The sequence below is a fragment of the Ictidomys tridecemlineatus genome, chromosome 7 (genome assembly GCF_052094955.1).
Source record: "Ictidomys tridecemlineatus isolate mIctTri1 chromosome 7, mIctTri1.hap1, whole genome shotgun sequence".
Lineage (NCBI taxonomy): Eukaryota > Metazoa > Chordata > Mammalia > Rodentia > Sciuridae > Ictidomys > Ictidomys tridecemlineatus.
This window is the reverse complement of record NC_135483.1, coordinates 111,047,339-111,069,659: the sequence shown is the minus strand read 5'-3', so window position 1 is coordinate 111,069,659 and position 22,321 is coordinate 111,047,339. Positions and strand designations below refer to the sequence as shown.

The 22,321-nt window shown below is 34.9% G+C and overlaps 1 pseudogene; it reads left to right on the top strand.

The window, feature by feature from the left end:
- Nucleotides 1-12,497: 12,497 nt before the first annotated feature.
- Nucleotides 12,498-13,037, top strand: LOC144365719 (esterase OVCA2 pseudogene; annotated as a pseudogene).
- The last annotated feature ends 9,284 nt before the right edge of the window (nucleotides 13,038-22,321 follow it).

Genomic DNA, 22,321 nt, shown 5'->3' with positions numbered 1-22,321 from the left:
AGATCATATTCAAATATTATAATTCATTTACATATGAAATTCTATCATTAGCCCAGGAAAACATATTTAATTTCATCATGAAAATTGCTGTCACTTCTGGTTTTCAATGTCCTATGGTCATCAATGTAAAGAAGACACAAATTTCTGGCATTTACATGTGTACATGTGTTTACACATACATGCACATATTCATTTAAGTTATTTTATATTACAAAATGTTCCTTGGTTGTCAGGTGCACTGTAGTGGATACAGTACTAATTCATGGGTCCTATCTGGACCACAATTGGAACAAAAAGGGAAATAAGAAAATGGATGCTGGATACTACCGTAAAAAGATACTTTGCTGACAGAGAGGGTCTCCTTCTGAAGATGCCTTGTCTGACTGAAGGAAGTTTTAAAAAATAAAAATTTACATATATATATTATATATAATATTTTATATATAATATATTATATATATATATAATTTTCTTGGAGTCACTCTGTAAAATATCATTAGCCAGGGAAGATTAACTCATAGAAGGGAAGACTACAAGGTCTCCATCTATCTCCACTTGCTCTTCTAAGCACTCCAGTTACAGGCTTTTTCTGCACAAGACAACCTGTGTTCCTAGTGCAGTTTTGCCCCTCATCTTCCCTGAACTTATGTCCAGCTCTTCCAGGGCTAAGGACCTTCCTCCTGGCTACTGTCTATACTTGGGGTCCATTTTATCCTAAAAGTCACTTGCTACCCTCTGAAATTGCCTGTCACCTGCCAGCCCTGTCCCCGGCCATCCCCTCTCCTCTATGAAGAGCTTCAACCATCTGGACCTTCTTTGAGTTTTATATTTTGTATGGCCCTTATGCACAAGTGCATGTCAAATAAATCTGGATGTTCTTTCTTCTGTGTGTGTGTGTGTCTGTGTATCTGGGCAACAACCCACTATATTCATGATATCAGAGAAGAAAGACTGGGTAAGTTAATTACTTTGTCTTTTCTCTTATCTAAATTCTCCTGCCACCCAAATCCTTCTCCAACTGCAAATTAGTGTCTGACTCCAAAATTTGCAGTGATCCAACCCACAAATCTTCACAATCACCTATTTTTTTCAAGGATATAAAATATGAAATTTAGTGTCTTGGGAATATGACATGAGAGCCCTCTAACATTCCATCTTGCCCAGGACTAAGCGTACAACAGTCAAATATCCCCAGGACACCACGAAGTATAGCTCATGGCTAATGGATTATTATCACAGGAGCTTGATAGACAAAAGTAACCATTATAATCATATCCAAAAATTTGGACCCATAAACAACATATGCATATACACAAAAGTCTGCACAGTAGTATGATTATTTTTATAGTCTGCATTACCTTAATTTAAATCATTTTATGATAACAATGATGGTGATTAAAATGATAAAAGGAAGAAAGGTAGATATTATTATTAAATAGAATTTAGACGGTTTATATTTGTTTATTACAAAAATGCTGCATCAGACAACCTTGTACATACATCTTGGTGTGTACATTGATTATAAAGAGTGAATGAATAGTTTTGAATTGCTAGGTTACAAAGTATACTCATTTTTAAAAAATTTGATAAAAATTGCCAAATTTCCTCCTAATGTTACTGATTCATACACTAAAATCATCATGACTTTCAGTCATGAGAAACTGCTTTATTCAAAGGGATATATTTGGAATATCATAAGTTAAACTGCTTTTAACTATATTCAAATGGTGCCCAAAGTTCATATAAATCTGTTTAAGGTCTTCAGCTATCAGTAGATAAATGAGCAATGTCATTTTTCTATAAACAAAGATGCACCTCTCTCTGTGCACAAATTTTCACTACAACACGCTGTCTGTAACTTTTTCTTTTTTAAGGGGAACAAAACCCTGAATCAATTGCAAATTCAATTTGAACTTAAGTTCTTTCAGGTTTAGGGATGGTAATGATAAAACTCGCATTGGTCTAATGCTTTTAATTTTCAAACTACTTTCATGAATCTCATTTCCTCAATGAAGTCACAGAATTTAATTTTTAGATATAAAAAGAATCTGATAAAGTTTTATTGGATTTGCTGTGTACATAGTTAGATATTGCGCTTCCCAAGGCTGGAACGTGACCTCATGAGCAGGAACTCTTGTGGTTTGCTCATCATAGTCTGCCCATGGTCCTACACTGGGCTTGGCATTTAGGAGAGAAAAAGAAAATGGAAATAACAGAACCTAGTTTAAGCATTTACTTGGTGGAACTGGAAAACAAAGTGATAGACAGTTTGAGTTTCTTACTCAAGGATGTGGGATTTATTAATGGTATAATGAGAAGTCTTAGTAGCTAAAAATATAACACTCAATAGGCTACAGATTGGTGTGTTCTGCTGTTTGCACACAGCTTTTGTCACACGTGGGTACTTCACTCACAACCGGAACTTGCCTTCTGGGTTGATCATCTGGTTCTGAAACCTGAAGTCTTCTCTGAGTATATATTTCACTTGCCACCTGTGTGCTGAGTAAAAAGTTGCTATTTGGTTCAATTATCCCCTTTAATTTGTAAATTAAAGACATCTTTTAAGACGAATAAAATATCCAGTCTTCCTGGGCATTCAACTGGTTTTCCCTACAGACCCAAGAAGGACACCTCATTTTTTCCCCCTCTTTCTTCTCCTTAACCTCAGTGTTTTAATTTTTCTTCATGCATTTCATACAGATTTGAGATTAGTGGGGAATGACCATTTGCATAGACTTGATTCCTAATTTCGTTTAGCTGAGGAGCCTGAAATTAAGGAAAGCCAGGCAGCAATGTGGAGCAAAGCAGATGGCACATGTGTTAGAGAGCTTCTCCCTGAGGCCTTGACTCACAGATGGCGCACAGCTGCTGGTGACACTCTGACCAGGTTGGGCCTTCTGAGCAGAGAAAACCTGAACACTTGCCTCTTCTCTCCCTTTTTAAATTGGGACTTCCATTACCTGCCTGCAAAAACTCACTCTGAACACCAGACTCTCTGTTTAAAGAGTGTTAAAGTGAGCATGTCCTGGAGCCAGATGTAGCATTAAATAGACCACACCCTTCTTCACATGAGAGAGCCACATGGATCTAGGCAGCTAGCAGGGCCTCCAGCCCTGTCTTCCAGTAATCCTAAAGGCTTTGTCATGACACCTCCCAAGTGCTAAAGCAGAGGGCCAGGTACAATGACAAAGATAATTAAGCTATGGTTCCATTCCCCAAGAGGAATATTTGGGTAGATTATGTCCTGGAACAGTAGTACAAACCAATACGTGATCAACATTTAAGAGAGCTCCTCTAAGCATTTTGAGAAATGTTTAATCCCCCTGATGGCTCAGGAAAGGCAAAAAGGCCAGAAAAAGTACTTTTCAGCTCCCACCACATGCCCACGTTCTTTCTTGAACAGCCAGTGCCAACTGCTCATGCCATCTTTCAGTGGGAGCAGAGCTTTCTACCCACTGTTGACCGAGGAGGGTGTATTAAGAACAATGTCTTCCTAGGGACTGTGAGTAAGAACAAGTTCTTCCTAGGGACTGTGCTCTGTCATAGAAAGGTTCTAGCTCTCTGAATAGTATTAGGTTTAGGAGTAAAGAAAAAAATGTCAGCAGTTCAAGTCAATTCAAATTACTTCTCATCAGCTGAGCATTTATTGAGTACAAGGCATATCTTTTCTAAAAGTACACTGCCCTTGACACTTATTTCTTAATGACTTGTTACATAGTCTGTTTGCTGTGGAAGGATTTGAAACATTACCCTGAATATATCTAGTCATTTTATAATTAGAATATATATATAAAGTAGAATACAGAGAATATAAAAAAATGCATTTTAAATAGGCTGGAATATATTGGGGAAGCAAAGAGGAAGTTTAATAGTATAAAATACTCTTCTAGCAAATTATTGTTGGGACTGATTTTTTATGTCAGTTTTCATATTGGGTAAGTATATATCTGATCCCTAAGAAGTTATAAGGAATTCAAGAATATAAAATGGTGACAATTCAAATCAGCTATGACAGGTATTAAAACAATGGGGGATGTATTTCAAAATAATTAAATCCCTATGTCTTACTTTGTATAAAAGTAAAACATAAGGTACACATTTAGTATCTAAGGAACAGACCAGCTTGATGTTTGTCCATTGGACACCACACTGTACAGAAGAGCACCTGACAACTGCAGAATGAGATGGAGCATTTACCTATAATATGGGCTAGATTATAAAACAAGTCTTGACTAACTTCATCTTAAGAAGCTACATGAAGAAGAAAAAGTCAAACCTTACAAACTAGGTAGAAGACAGGAGTTGGAAAAGATTAAATGAAAATCAGTGAAACAATAAGAAAAAGCCAAAAAGTCAAAACCAAAAAGTCAAAAAAAAAAAAAAAGTGAAAAAAAAAAACCAAACCCAAAAAGTCAAAACCAAAAATTCATTCTTGGAGAAGATCAATTAAATTAAGAATCCTTAAAGAAATTGGATCAAGATAAAGAGAAATAAAATATAAATGATCAATTTCAGGAATAAAGAGAAGATATTATTACAGAGCTTATTAGCATTAAAAGAATTAAAAAGAAGATGTTATGAAAGTCATAACAACATTTATTGAATAACAGGTAAAATGGAGAAATACCTTTAAAATACAATGTACACACTTTATACTAAAACAATAAATTTGAATAAGCTTATGTTTATTATGAAAGGCACATATTCATAGAAACTTTCCCACAAAGAAAACTCAAAGATATAAATGGTTTTGTTCACTGAAACCATTGTTGAGAAAGGTTAAAGAAGTCATAAATGAATGTATAAACATACCATATCCAGAGCTTCAGATGGTCAATATTGTTAAGATGTCTTTCCTCCTCACATTTTGAACTTATTTGTAGATTTACTGAAATCTCAATCAAAATGTTAACATGATTTATTTAAGTTGAAAATTACAAGCTGATTTCAAGATTTATATAGGAATGCAAAGGACAATCTTGAAACAGAATAAAGTTGGAAAACTTTTACAACATTATTTTGAGACTTGCTGTACAGCAACTACAATTTTAAAATCCTGGTATTGACAAATAAATAGATACATTGTTTAATAGGACAAAAATCAAGACCTGAATTGATCAGTTCACTGATTTTCAAAAAAGATATATTAAGGGAAGGACAGAGATGGGAAGTGACTGCCTAATAGGTCTGGGATTGGGAGTGATGACAATATTGTAAAATAGAATATAAATGATAGTTGTAGAACATTGTGAACTTATTGACTGCCACTGAATTGTATACTTTAAAGGTTAATTTTACTTTGTATGAATTTCATTCTAAAAAAAGCAACAAAAATAACAAGATTATCAAGCAATTCAATGGGGTGAAAGAGTCTTTTCAACAAAATGGTACCAGAACAGCAATATTCACTGGAAATTTAAACAAAAAAAATAACCTTGAACTTCACCTCATGCCAGTCACAAAAATCAACACAAAATGAACCAGATATTCAGATTTATAAGTTAGAACTAGAATATCTCAAAGGAAAACAGAAAACAAAACATGTTCATGAACATGGTATAGGCAAAATTTATTTTTACAGGACACTAATCATTTTAAAGAACAGAAAAATATTTCAAAGCATAATATTTCTTGCTCTTCAAAATTCATCATTAAGGAAATGAGAAGACTAGCCATTTACTGGGGATAAGGGGGAAAAAACATATTTTTGGCAAAGGGTATCCGGACTATACAAAGAAAAATAAATAAATAAAACCATAAATATGTAATAAAATAAAATTTTTAAAATTTAAGGTGGAGAAGACTCTTGAAGAAGACATGTGAACAACAAATAGCACCTTAAAAATGTTCAGTATCATTAGTTAAAACCAAAATGATATTGCTTCACATATAACAGAATAACAAATTTAAAAAAATCTAATAATAGCAAATATTGGCAGAGATATGCCTATAGTTTGAACACTTTTCTGCAGAGAGTAAATGAAAGTACAAAGTTTAGCTCTTTGGCAAACTATAGAGTAAAACTTACACTTATCCTACAACCCAACAATTCTACTCCAAGACATTTAACCAAGAAAAATGTAAATACCTCAAACTTATACAACAAAAACTTGAACCATAATCTTCATAGCAGCTTCATACATGATAGTTCTCAAATGACAACAATTTAAATATGCATCAATAATGATGCATCATTAAGGAATAAATTGTTGTATAATCATATAGTGAAATGCAGATGAGAAACAAAAGAATTAAACTACTAATACATGCAAAATATGAATTTCTACCACATTATGCTGAGGGAAAGATATCAGACATTGATGAATATATACTGGATTTGTTTATTAATAAGAAGCTCCAGATCACATGAAACTCATCCATGGTGATAGAAATAGGAGGAAGGGGACTTGGTTGAGGTAGGGTTACAAAAATGTACATAATAACTAAAGCCCATTAAACTGTATACTTAAGATCTCTGCATTTTAAGTCATAATTCAGTCTAAAATGTGAAAGGAAAAGAAGAACTAACAGAAACAAACTAAAAGAAACTTGTAAACAAATCAAAACAAACAAAAGACAAAAGACACTCAAAAGTCAATGGGATTTAGTCAGCTTTTTTGCTGCTGGGACTACATGATCTGACCAGCACAACTGCAGAGGAAGAAAAGTTTGAGGGCTCATAGTTTCAGAGATCTTAGTCCATAGAAGGCTGGCTCCATTCTTTGAGGCTCCAGGTGAGGCAGAACATCATAGCAGAAGAGTGTGGCAGAGGGAAGCAGCTCACATCATAGTAATGGGAAAGCAGAGAAAGACACTCCACTCTCCAGATACAAAATATATACCCCATTGTCATGACCCCCATGAGCCACTTCCTTCAGCCACATCCCACCTGCCTTCAGTTACCACTCAGTTAATCCCATCAGAGGATCAATTCACTGATTGGGTCAAGGCTCTCACAACCTAATCATTTCCCCTCTGAACCCTCTCACACTATCTCACAAGTGAGCTTTTGGGGGATACCACATCTAAATCATAACAGATACCTATAGGAAAAGACAGATTAACCCCCCTTAAAATGTAAAGACACCATAAAATAATGAAAAGAAAAATGGCAGACTAAAAAATAATGAGAGTTGCAACATGTGAAACAAAGCCGTAATATTCTTATTACAAAAAATCTTTTCAAATCAGCAAGAAAGTTCAAAAAAGTTTTTGCAAAATACTACTAAAATAAAATATTATTTTATTAATCATACTGACTCTATTAATAGGAGCTGAGAGTAGAGAAACTCTAGTAGCAATAAGCATACCAACTTCCCAGATCTGGGCTTCTAAATACTATTCTCCACTAGAAGGAAATGAAACTAGTTGGAGAAATGGCTAATTATAAGGTTGGAGTGGGAAAAGTTAAGGTAAGTTTGAAACATTTTGATGTATCAGGGAACAATGAAGTGCTTAAAGAATGTTATCAACACGACAAAAGGACTGAGAAGTCAGCTTAATGAAGCCCTTACTGGCCATATCAGAGCCAGTGCTGAGACAATGGTAAGAGATTATAACTTACCTAACTGAATCAAAAACTATGTTCATACAGATCTAAACAGATCAAGTTTGATGATGAGTGGGATACTGTATATTTAAAGTGCCTCTTTATGAAATGCTTATTAATTACAAAAGGATAAGGAATGACATTACAGTGAAAAGGCCCAGTATACACCACCTTATTGAAGCAAAGTGATTATAGTAAGTGATGGGAGAAGTGGGAGTCATGTGCCACCAGATAAGATGCACTGAGAACACAGACCCACTTGTGGAATACTCCTACCAATACATTCCTGTGTGTAAGTGAAATTTAACCATGAGAGGGAAATAATCAGACTTGTTAATATTGAGAAACATTCTACAAAATAATTGGCCAGTTACCTTTAAAGTGTCCAGGCCATGAAAGGTAAGGGAAAATAAAGGCAACTAAAGAGATATTACAACTAAATGCAATATCTGATGCTGAACTGGGTCCTTTTGCCATAAAGAACACTGAGACAATTGTTTGAAATGTGAATAAGGTCTCATATGAGATGGCATGATGGTCAATTGTAGGTGTCAACTTGACAGGACTATAGAATGCTCATAAGTCTTGTTCAACATTATTTCTGGTTGCTATGGTTTGAATATTGCTTGTCCCCACAAAGTTCTATGTATTGAGAGCTAGGTTACCAGGGTGTTAGTATTAGATAACAGAACCTTTAAAAGGGATGGCCTAGTAAGAAATTCTAGAAATTGGAGGCATTGCCTCAAAAGGCATTCAGCGATTTCTCCTGGACCCTGATTAGTTCTCAAAAGAGCAATGTTTTAAAAGCCTGAGACTGTGGAAGCAATATAGATGCCCTTCAACAGATAGAATGGATAAAGAAACTATAGTATATATACACAATAGAATATTACTCAGCACTAAAAGTGAATAAAATTATGGCATTTGCAGATAAATGGATGAAGTTGGAGAACATCATGCTAAGCAAAATAAGCCAATCCCAAAAAGCCAGGGGCTGAATGTTTTCTCTGATAAGTGAATGATAATCCATAATAGGGAAGAGGGGGATATGGGATGGGTGCAGGAACTTTGGATCAGGCAAAGGGTTGGAAAGATGGTGGAATGAGATAGTCATCACCTTAGGTACATGTATGATTGCATGAATGGTGTGACTCTACTTCATGTACAACCAGAGAAGTGAAATAGTCTGTTCCATTTGTATACAATGAATCGAAGAGCTTTCTACTGTCATGTACTGCTGATTAGAACTAATAAAATAAATTAAAATAAATAAATAAATAAAAGCCTGAGACTGTACCCACCTATTCTCATTTCCTGTCTGACCATGGGATCTGACCATTGTCATCTGCCATGATATGACATCCCTAAGAATGCCCTCACTAGAACAGAGCTAATGTGGGTACCATGTCCTTAAACTTCCACAACTGTGAGCTAAATAAACCTTTTTTCTTCACACATGGCATGTCCAGGTATTTTGGTATGGTAATGAAAAACTGGTTAATACATTAGGTGGGTCTTCGAGGATGTTTTTGGAAGACATTAGCATTGGAATTGGTGAACTGGGTAAAGCAGATGGATCCCCAGTGTTGGTGGGCTTCATCCATCTGTTGAGGGCCTGAATGGAATAAAAGTCAGAGACAAGTTGAATTCACTTTACACTTGACTGCTTGCTGTGGGACATTGACCTACCCTTGGCACTCTTGGTTCACAAGCTTTCAGACTCAAGATTGAAATTCACACCATCAGCTCTCTAGCTCTCAGGTCTTCAAACTACATCACTAGCTTTCCTGGGTCTCCAGCTTGCTGACAGCAGATCATGGATTTTAACCTCCATAATCATGTTAGCCAATGTCTTATAATTCAGCTCCTTTTCTATGCAGATATCATATTGATTTTTTTCTCTGACCTGACTAATGTAGATATATTGATGTTGATTACACTGAAGTATTCATGGTTATGGCGTGTCAGGTTAGTAACTTCCTCTCAAAAAATTTAGGAAAATAAGTTTTTGTTCTGCGCTTGCAGCTTCTCTGTAGGCCTGTGGTTGTTTCAAAAGACATTTTAAAAGACAACTATGTGAAAGAAGATATGTAAAATATATTCCAAATATGAAAATAGAAACTATGCATTGTTTAATATTCATTTCTATTGAAATATTCACAAAGAGTTTTAGATAAATAGAAGTTGCATCTGGGGAAGATGGTTGATTAGAGAAATTAGGAAAGATTCCTTTCAAAATGTGCTTCAAAACATTTCTGTATTATTTAACATTTTTATGTAATTATATTCATATATTGCTTGTGTAAAATTGAAAGAAGAAATTACCACTACTTTTAGATGATATAACTTTATTCTTTGAAAATTTTAAAAAATCAACTGGAAATATACTATGAGCACCAAAAGAATTCAATAAGGTAACAGAGTAGAAAATTAACATACAGAAATCAATAAATTTCTTAAGTAGCAGAAACAAGTCAAGAAATGTAATACATTGTGGGGGGAGGCCATTTCTATTTGTAGCAATAAAGATATAATACCTAGGGGGAAAATAACAAAAACTATGTAACTCTTATGTGAAGCAACATTTTAGGACCTAAGAAGACTTAAATTTATAAAAAGGTATTCTTGAGTGGACGATTCAATGTCATAAAGATGTTCATTCTTAATTTAGAAACTAAATGCTATGGTTTAGATGTGGTTTCCCCCAAAGAGCCATTTTCTAAAGGCTTGGTCTTCATTATGGCAGTAATGAGGTGATGGAGACTAATAGGTGGGGCCTAGGGGGAGGTGGTGGTCCTGAGCCTCATGCACTTGGTCTCCCTTTATGCAACATACACAGCCTTTTCCTTTTCTAAATCTCTTTCATTTTATTGGCATCAGATATTCCGTCATAGCAACACAAAACAGAATAATACATTAAAAAGAGTTATTCTACCAGGTGCAGCAGCACACGCCTGTAATCTCATCAGCTCAGGAGGCTGAGGCAGGAGGATTTCAAGTTTAAAGTCAGCTTCAGCAAAAGTGAGGTGCTAAGCAACGCAGTGAGACCCTGTTCTCTCTATAAAATACAAAATAGGGCTGGGGATGTGGCTCAGTGGTTCAGTGTCACTGAGTTCAATTCCTGGTTTAAAAAAAAAAAAACTACACTGAGGTTTCATCTCACACGTTAGTATGACAGCCATCAAGACCAAATAATAAATGCTGGAACAAATGTGCAGAAAAAGAAACACTTTTATACTGTTGGTGGGACTGTAAATTAGTATAACCATTATGGAAATCAGTATGGAGGTTTTATGAAAGACTAGGCATGGAACCACTGTATGACCCAGCTGTACCACTCCTCAGTATTTATTTTATTTTGAAGAATTAGTTATACTACAGTGATATATGCATGCCCATGGTTAAGCAGCACAATTCAAAATAGTCATAAAATCTTGTACTTATTAAAATAACAAAAATAAACAAAATTGAAATACAACTGAAAAACTGGGAAACTTATTTATAATTCATATTTGCTACTTATTTTCTTACTATACAAAGAATTTCTAGAAAAATGATAATAAGGTCTGCATCTTAGTAAAAAAAGTGATAAGTAGACTTATGTATTTTGACAGGTTATACATACATGGAGTGTAACCCTTTCCAATTAGGATCCCATTCTTGTGATTGTACATGATGTGGAGTTACATTGGTCGTGTATTCATATATGAACATAGAAAATTTATTTCCAATTCATTCTACTGTTTTTCTTATTCCCATTCCTCTCTCCCTTCCCTTCATTCCTCTTTGTCTAATCCAATAAATTTCTATACTTCCCCTCCCTATCGTCCCTTGTTATGAGTTAGCATGAGCGTATCAGAGAGAACATTTGGCCGTCGGGTTTTTGGGATTGGCTTATTTGGTTTAGCATGATATTCCCAGTTCCATCTATTTATCAGTAAATGCCATAATTTCATTGTTCTTTATGGCTCATAATATCCCATTGTATATATGTACCACATTTTCTTTATCCATTCATCTGTTGAAGGGCACCTAGATTGGTTCCATAGCTTGGCTATTGTGAATTGAGCTGCTACAAACATCAATGTGCCTGAGTCACTGTAGTACACTGATTTTTTAAGTTTTGGGGGGTATAAGCTATAGAGTTGGATAACTAGGTCAAATGGTGGTTCTGGAAATGGCATTTTGTTGAAAGTTGTGTATGAATTATGAATTTGTTTGGGCCATCAAAGGGCAGTGGGTTGGTTTTTCTGAGAATTCCTGTTGTGAATCCACCAGTTATAGATTGCTTAGATTAAAGCTGACACCATACCATAGACCTACATTCAAATGCAGCCCCTGAGGTAGGAGTAACCTCTCTAGCCCCCCAAAACACATTTTTTTTCCATCTTTATTCTGTTTTCCTTGAGAAGCCTGCCACACTGAAAACTTTTGGTGTATTTCCCCTTAAACAGAGGATTTGGGCCTTTTTCCTTGTTCAATTCTAGTTCCTATCAGGGCTGGAAGACCCACCAGGCCCCAGCTTTTAAAACTATTTTCTGCCTCTTGTTTTTTGTTCCTTATTGATTATTTTCAGACTTTTAATTTTTTCAGCCAGTTCACACCTCCAAGCAAGAATTAGCTCTCTGGGTGCTGGTGACCCAACAGCATTTTCATTCAATGTTGGTAGGAGCACAAACTGCTCCAGCGAAGCAATGCTCAGTAACCATCCACACTGCAAATACACTCTTTGTTTGATTCATCCATTTTCTGAGAATTAATCTGGATCATACATCTGCATACACAGAAATAATGTTAGTGTTATCCACTATAACACAGTTTACAATACAAAAAAGTTTTTCTGATGGTATCAATAATTATCATAAAAAATAACCTCAAACTGGTGGGGGAAAACCAACACATCAATCATGCTTGGTAAAATCATGTTACAGGGCTCCTGTAGCCCACTATGGGGCAACTTGACTGCACAGCTCATTCTTTTGTGCTTCAGTGTCTAGCACTGGTCCCCTGCAGAGCGGACCTTGAGGGTGCCAGGCCAGACTCCCTGCGCTGTCCTCAGGAGAAGCAGCCGATTTCGGAACAGGAGACACATTTTCTCTGCACTGGAATAGCCCATGGTGTGCAGGTGTCTGGAGGAAGCACCGGAACAGTAGCACAGGCACTGGACAAACTGGGGCCTTTTGATGGACTTCTTGGCTTCAGCCAGGCTGCCCTTGTGTGCATCCTGGGTCAGGTGGGTGATCCTTTTTTCCCTTTGCCCTGATTTTTCATCCTTCTTTCTGGTTTCTGTTCCTGGGGCCTTGGCCTCAAGGAACCCATCCTGTGGAGCACCTTAGTCTTATGTTTTTGGGAACACTAGTTGTGTCATACCTTCTGAGGATCTGGCTAGCCTGAAGCCATCCCTCACCCACTCTGGTGGCCACTTCATTCCAGCAGCTGCATCCAATGGCAGGACTTCCTTAAATTCTTGGACTAGTTTGCAGAGTGAAAAATCAAGGAACAACTTTGCCCTTACATTTCCCACCCAACCTTGGGGCAACTTCTGTAATCTATCCCTCCACATGTTTTTTTTTTTTTTTTTCCCATCCTGGGACCTGCATTGTTGGGCTAAGATGCTCCTCACCACTAGCACTTAAAAGAGTTTCCAGGACTCTATATGACGCCTGCCCTGCACTAAAGACAAGGGGAGCAGGACACCTTAAGTGACTCAAGTCTAGAAAGACCTGGATGAGATGATAACCTGGGGAAAGCAGGACAAACTGTGACTGCCACACATAAAGTGGTGGTTTGAATTAAAAAATAAATGAAATCAAGTTACATTTTTTATAATGGATTTCTGGGTGGAGGAGAGTGACAGAAAGTGATATATAATTATTTTAAAAAATAAGGGCACATAAAAGTGAATATGGCATACTCCTTTTTGTGAGAATATATATATGATTATTTGTTTATATTGGTATAAAGATACTCTGGAAGAAGACAATAGACCATTAAAAGGATCATTAGGTTCGAATGAAGATAGAGGCCGGAGACACTTTTCCTTATATAACTAATCTTTATAACACCATGTGGTATTAATCCACAGTAGATACACAATATTTGATTCTTTATGACAAATAAAAATGAATTTTTAATATCAATGTCACTTTACCAATTTTCAATACACGTGAATATGTTGGCAAATATGAGAGAAGCAGGATTATTGGGATGTTGTAATCTGATCAATTTAACAAATCAAAATTCAGAAAGATGTCATTTGAGGTGTTGGTAATTTCCTTTTATGCCATTCTGTGAATTTGTTAGCTTTCTTTTTTTACCTTGGCTAATTGGATCTCAAACATGTATTGCTGTTTAATAGTCATTATGCTTTCTCTCACTTTTTTCTTTTTAAATTCACAATTTAAGAAAATCCTATAGTATTATGCTGTTTATAAACAGTGTGGTATAAAAATAATTGTATCTGGTATAACTAATGATCTTGGCAATCTAAGTAATGGAAGACCTTTAATAATTTAGCAGTGACATGTACCTTAATAAATTAAAGCAAAGTTCACAGAGTCACATTAGAGGTACAAAAAGTCCAGGTATGGTGAAGAAAGCCTGTAATTGCCACCACTCAGGAGGCTAAGCAAGAGGATCTCAAGTTCAAGGCCATCCCGAGCAACTTAATGAATCTGTCTCAAAATTTAAAAAATAAAAATGAGGACAGGGATGTAGCTCACTGAAGCACTTGCCCAGCATGCGTGAGGCCTTGGCTTTGATGGGCAGTACTGCAAAAACAAAAGAGGAAAAGAGAGATATAGAAGAACACTGAATATGTTGTAATCAAATAGTAAAATTGGTGGGCTTCTGAAGATTCTCCCTAGCAGCTGGGGTAAGGACATAAGACTTAAGAAACAAACTATTAAGAAAAATTTGGAGGAGCAAGTGAAGAACATGGATTAGACACACACACAAATGCAGGGTGGACCTCAGACTTGGGGCTGGAGAGACACATGATCTCATCCAAGATTTTTCAAGTTTTTCTGCACTGTGAGTATTTTCTCAAAATGACATCTTAAGCAGAATTGAGGTGCTGCCTCTTTCAGAAATAGGGGTAAGTCTGGTTCACTACAGCTCTGAGAAATACTTCCCTCTCTCTAGGCACATGATCACTCACTTCTGTCTTAGCCCACAAAATCTCCTTTCCTCAGTAAGTGTGATGCTTTGATTATACTATTTGTTGCAACCCTGATCAGATCCTAGTGGTCTCTAGGTAGACACTGTCCCCTTGCCTTATGCCTCCAGTTGTCATCTTGTCCAGGTAGACTAGTTCACTTTGGGGTGCCAGTAGGAGGATAAGAACTAGTGAGTGATTTTTTTTTACTCTCCCAGGCTTTCTTGAATGATAATGAAATCAAGAAGGGACCAGGAAAAGAAGGGGGAGCAATTAAAAAAACAAAACTTCTGAAGACTTAGTAGAAGTTCACTTTAACTGAAACATTCTGGGAAGAGATTCTCTGCTTCCTACTCAAAGACTCAAAACCCAGGGCTGGGATCATGGCTCAGCGGTATATCGCTTGTCTAGCACGTGTAAGGCCCTGGGTTCGATCCTCAGTACCACAGAAAAATAAAATAAATACAATAAATACATTGTTTCCAGGTACAACTAAAAAAATATTTTAAAAAAGACTCAAAACCCTATGAAGTACAAATTTTGACCAAGATGATAGAAAAATCACTAAATTTAAATGTAGATAAGATACAGGGATAAATTTTATTATAATAGGAAGTACAAAAGGAATAAATGTAACCATCATCACTTGAAGGACCTTTCACATAGCTGAAAACAAACATTTTTGAGAGGAAGAGAAGGAACAAACGCTTCCTGAGCCCTTGAATGGAACTTGCCAGCCAGAAGATGTCTGATGAAGGCAGAGGGTATACAGAACATGAGAACACTAAACTTACAGATCAGCAAGATTCTGCAGTTCATGTTGGCTGGCCTGGCTTGTCATTCCCGTGCATTCTAGCTCAGGAAGTTGGCTCAACATTATTTTTAAGAGTTGAGAAAGAAAGTGTAAATTTTCTTATTAAAGGGCCAGATTGTTTCAACTATGATAGAAGAGATTTGAGCTGAATTTAAAATAACTAATCTTCCTTAAACTGATTTGCTCTGGTTCACCTTTTCTTTGTTATCTATGTGTTGAAGTCATTTTTCTCCCAGGAAAGTACCAAGGTACTTGCTCTGAGAAACAAAGACATTGATACCTGCAAAACTTTGAATAAAGATCACTGAAAACTACTTACTGCAGGATGACAACTGTCCCTTAAATGAGAACAGATCCTATTATAAATTGGTCTATTGGGCTGGCTTACTGTTTATGACTGCATGAGAATAAAAACAGTGAAAACTTGATTGTTTGCTTTTAATTTTCAATGTGTAATTAATGACAAGACCTATAGAAGTTTAGAGACTCTTAAAGGCTAGCAACACAAAATTAGTTGAGGAAAGTCTTAGGCATTTGCAGTAAAATGTTACCTTGTAAGAATCCACAATTTTAATATTTCACATATGATCACTGCTGCAGAGTGCCCCTGTCTGTACCTCAAAAATCATTCAAGCCCAATTTCTGATTTTTAAAATAACAAATGTAACAATCCCCTAGGTGCACCTTTCATTAAAAAGAAGAGAAAAATTAAGGTTAACTGTGTCCTTGGAACAATAACAGAGAGAACACCATAAACTTTTCTTTTGGTATCTTAAGATCCTACGCCCCATATTGTTTGGAGGAAATAGGAAGGCTTGAGAGTTCTCAGACTCATTTCAATAAGAGAAAGTTATTAAGCATAAGGACACCCAAAGGCTTTGGCCAACATCTGCTATAGGATGCAGCTGATCCATTATGGTGAATGAAGATTCCATAGCTAGGTAGGAAAAGCAAAGAAGTCAATTTCTGAAAGCAGTCTTATCTGTGGAATGATTCATTCCAGTTTACTGATTAACTGGAAGTCCTCAGCAGCATTAGGAGTGAACTAATGTCCCCCTCAAGAAAACACTGTTCTATCCTGCGTTATCTCACTGTCGGGGGCCGTTACAGGGTTTGTGAGGTTTGAAGTTGATACAATTTGAGTAGAACTCTAAGAAGAAAAGAACAAAATTAGTATTTGTTAGAAAATTGGATTACTTTGAGAAATTACAATAAATTGCACGCTTTTAAAAGCAGATAAAAACAGACATCACAGAATCATTGGAAACAACATAACATTTTTATTACTTGTCTGACACATATTACTCTTTCCTTCCTACGGTATCTTTTGGCTGCATAACCTTTGAAAACTTTTTCATCTGGATAGTTCTATAAAATATTGTCTTTAAAGAGGTAATAGAAACAAAATCCACTCTAAAATTTGGCTGATCAAATTTGGGTTGTAGTACTGACTGTTTTGTAAAAACATTCATTTTCACAACTTGTTACTGGTAATGAGATGAGCTATGTTAGGATACATAAAACATGACTTCACATCAAGTTGGATTTCAGTTGACAGTACTTCTACAGGTTTCATGCTCTCTAGTAAAGCAATTTCGACAAATTTCACACAATTTCTATCAAAAAAGAAAAAGTGATCATGCATCAATAATTACATATGATTCATTATTGCATGTATTCTTACAGAACAAATTCCCATTTGTCTAGGTATTAATGAGAAATTAATTTACCTCCTGATATTTTACATAACTGAGGGTTGAAAGACTATTCCATAAGCTGTTTGACTTCATACATTTCAAACATTACTTCATCATTAGTTATATACTTCAATGTCAGTTGTTTATGTCAATATAAAATCTAGCCCTACATCTTTTTAACATGATTTCAGGAAGTTGGAATGGTGGACAGGATTATTCCAAGATGCCATGCTATATAATACCAGAACATATAGGAATAACTCTACATGGATATTTCTATCACTCATGTACATAGATTTCATAGAAATATACATTCCAAACTCAGCGTCCCTATTTGGAGCCTCAAAATGCTTGTGGGTTACTTCAAACACTAGGGAGTGACACAGAAAAATTTGGAGTGTTAAGTGGGAGCAGTCTTAATCAACTGCAGTCAAAATATCTGATTTTGCATATTTTATGGAAACATGTAAATTTATATTTGCATTACTAGAATCTCTCACCAAACATCTATGCAAGTTTAATTCATTTCATGGTAAATGCACCATCATCTGCTCAGATCTTACTTCTTTATTTCTGTGAAAATAGGCCTGAGTAACTGTCCCTTCTTCTCTTTAAGGATATCACTTACTGTATTGAATACCATCCAGCTGTGCATATTTAGAAATCTCACATAACCCATCTGCCCATGGCCTGTTTTCTTGTGTACCCATGCTTTCGCTCTCACTGGGATAGTCTCATTATCTTAACTTTTGTTTCTCTAAAGAGTAATACATCTATGTAATAAAAAGTCAGGCAGTAAAACTAAACTTATTTTGTGAAAGAGTGGCCTCCTACATTACTGTTTCTTTCTGATTCCCAGAGGCAAATCCTGCAATCCCTCAATTCTTCCCTTTAGAACTTACCTTTCTCTTTCCAAACTCCAAATTTATGATCTGGCTATTTCTTGATTTTTAATTTAATGTCTTCTTTTTTGTCAGCTTTTTTTTGTGTGTGTGGGGGGGTTAGACATAAATCCAAGAAAAGATTAAATAAGAGTATGAAACCACAACCTTTGGCTATGGTGATGTTCAGTATTTACAATAATGTTAAGGTAGTACTGTTCCCAGCTGAGCTACATGATATGCTTCCATTGCATTTAATCTCTGTTTAACCCTTTTAGTTTGCTGGAGTTAGCAAATGCTTTTGCCTATGTATTTGCTTAGTTTTCTTATTAGCAGTCATTAAGTTTCTACAAACTCTCTGCCAGGCTCTCTTAAATATCTGCAAAAACACGGTTTGGAAACTCAGGTTCATAAGAACAGATAAAGTTTATTGAAATGGTAAGTATGTGGGAAAATAGAAAATATTTTTTCATTAATTTTTAATTTTTAAAAAGATACTACCTTCAAATAATAACTGCAACCTGATGTTTTATGTCTTCTAATTTAAGTAAAAATAGAGTATGTGATGGGAAAAGCACAAAGGATGGAGAAGAGATAAATGAAGTTGAAAGTTGTGTATTTTTTATAGTTTATTTGCAATATAATGCAACATTAATTAAAGTGGACCGTAATTTTTTTCTGTTAAGGACATATTGCAGTATTTAGAAAAACCATTAAAAATCCAAAAGATATATCACACAAAAAAAGAGGAAACAATATGAAAAATATTAAAAAAAAAGACACTTAAGACTAGGAAAGGAGCAAGGAAAGAATGAAAAACTGAAGGGAAATAAAAAAAAAAGATACTAGGTGAGAATTTAAACACATCATTAATATATATATTTACAGTGTATGCACACCAATTAAAAAAGTAGAGCTTGTTAGACTGGATACTGGATAAAGAAGTAAAATCCACATATTGTTGTCTATAAAGATGCATTATAGATATAAAAACACCAGTAATTTGAAAGTGAATTGGGGTGAGGAGGATGTATACTATGTGACTATAAGATTTAAAGGTTAACATTAACCCAAAGCTCCAACAAAACCCAGAAATGAATCATTACAAATCATATAGACTCGGCCCCACTTTAGGATATGACCACGATAGAGCATATACTTTTTTGGAAGGAAATATCATTCACTTGAGTTTCTACTTCTTTTTTAATTCATATGTGGTATAAAATAAAACATTACAAGAAAACTTAAGAAGGAAAAAAATGTGACCCACATTCAAGAACAGAAATAGTCAATAACTGTGCACGGTGTACTGAAATCCCAGTGGCTCAGGAGGCTGAGACAGGTGGTTTGGGAGTTCAAAGCCAGCCTCAGCAATGTGGCTAGGCATAAAGCAATTCAGTGAGACCCTGTCTCTAAATAAAATACAAAATATGGCTGGGGGATGTGGCTCAGTGGTTGAGTGCTTCTGAGTTCAATCCCTGACACCTCCCCCCTCAAAAAACCAAAAAAACAGAAAGAGTCAATAGAATCAGATTTAGTAATGGACCAGAAATTATAACTAAAATCCTCAAGAATGTAGTGGGAAGATAAACAATATGCTTAAAAAGAATAAGAAATTTCAATTGAAAATGAAATATTCAATAGAAATTTGGAAAATGAAAACTACAATATATAAGGTGAAATTAGCAGCAAACTGAACTTTATTTAGGAAACAATCCATAATATTTTATTTATTTATTTTGGGGGGGGCTGTGTGTGCTGGAGATAGAATCTAGGGCCTTGTGTATACAAAGCAAGCATTCTACCAAGTTATATCAGCAGCTCAAGAATCCATGAACTTTTTGAAACAGGTCAACAGATAATATACTAAAAAAGAGGATAAAAAGAAAAAAAAAGACAGAGTATCTGAGATATGTGACGCAATACCAAATTACCTAACACATACATAATTGAAGTCACAGAAGGAAAGAAGAGAGCAAATAGGAAAGGAAATATATTTAAAGAAATAATGTCTAGGAATTTTTTCAAAATTGATGAAAGACATCAACTTATACATCCAAAAATTTTAAGAATCTCCAAGGAGGATTAATTCAGACAAAAACATACCTAGAGACAAATTGCTGAAATGCAAAAATTAAAAAACAAGCTTTTAAAGCAACCAAAGTGCAGGGCGGTGGTTTAGGACATATATTACACACAGGGGAATAATACAAATCATAAAAAACAACAGTGGCCAAGACACAATGAACAACATGGTTAAAATGCTGAAAAAAAACCAAAGACATCAATTTAGTATTTTACTTCAGTGAAACAGTCATTTGAAAATAAAGGAGAAACAATGACATTTTCAGAGAAAGAACAGCTGAATTTTTCTCCAATAATTATATTAGAAAAAATGCTAATAGAAGTTCTTTAGGCAAAGTGGAAATTATAGTACATGGAAATAGAGATCTGAGGGGGGAAAAAAACAAAGAACATTAAAAGCGCAAATACCTGGGTAAATGCAAATAATTTTTTTTGGTAAAAAAATTCTTTATCCATATAAATATATGTAATAATTTAAATGTATTTAAATTAATATTGCCTGTTTAAAATAAAGAAAAATATAAGTACTATGGAGTTAGTATCATGAATAGAAGTAAATCATTAAAAAAAAGCACATAACGTGGAATAGAATACTACTATGTGTGAAACATTAGGATATTAGTTGAAGGTAGATGTGATAAAGACAAATAGTGGGTCCATTCAAAAACAGATAAAATTATAACAAAAATTTCAATATGAAAGATTAATATGAAAGATTAAAGATTAAGGACATTAAAGTAGGATTCACTCATTATTTAGTCTGGAAGAGAAGAAAAAGAATGGATCAGATAAATAAAAAGCAGACATCAAGAGGGAAGAATTGAACCCAAGCTTATCAATAATCGAATTAATTAGAAATGTGCTAAATACCTCAAGTAAAATGTAGATTTTCACAATGGATAAGAAGCAAGATTCAAGTTATATGCTATTTGTAAGAAACACACTTTAAATATAAAGATAGAGGCAGACAGAAAATAAAAGGATGGGAAAAGATACATTTGAAAACAATACAAGACAGATGTGACTACATAAATCATTAGTGACTTCAAAATGAGTACCATCATGAAGATTTTATGAAGATAAATGGATCAACTTATCAAAACATAACCCTATGTGTGGCCTTAATAAAAAAGAGGATAAAAAGAAATAACAGAATTTCAAAATAAAAAATAACAGAATTTAATAACAGAATTTTAAAATAAAAAATAAAAATAAAGGAACAAGCAGACCAAAACATAAATAAAGTTGAAAATTTTAACATTTTCAGCAATTGCTAGAAAGTAGACAACTATGAATAACCATATAGAAGATTTAAACAGCATTATCAATCAGCTCTACTTGTCATTTATGTCATGAAACAACTGCAGAAAACATGTTCAGATACATGTAGAACTTTCACCAAGACAGACCAGGTTCTGTGCCATAAAGGAAGAATAACTAAATGTTAACTGATTGGAAAGGGACATATATTATGTATATTCTCTGACCACCATGGATTAAAAGAAGAAACAGATAAAAATGTGATACCTAGAAAAATCCTCCCAAATATAGAAAGTAAATCCATAGGCCAAATGAAACTACAAGGAATATCAGAAAATATTTCCAACTGGTGATAATGAACATACAACAGACAAAATATTGTGGAATGTAATTAAGATAGTAGTTTGAGAAGACAATGCCTTCACATGTTTATCAGAAATGGAGAAATTTAAAAATTGATGATCTAAGAAAGTAGGAAATGAAGAATATATAAAAACAAGAATAAGCAACAACAACGAAAAACAACAGAAACATCAGTGAAATAGAAAATGATTCAACAACAGAGGAAATCCACACCTTTTTTTTTTAATAAGCACCTAGCAAGATTTGGCACTGTCAATGACTATTCCTCTAATCTGTCAGAGCAAGGTAAGAGAAAGGAGTAGATGTCTTTGTGTTTGTTGTTTTATTTTGCCAACATTGTATCCCCAGCATCTGGTACCAAATAAAACCTCAATTTTGCAACTGTAACTAACAAGAAACATCAGTTTATTCTGCTTAAAACCTTTCAGCCCAAGAGGAATGGATCAGATCAAGAGATTGATGTGCTAACTATGCTATGTGCATTTATGAATGAGAAAATAAACCCCACTATTATGT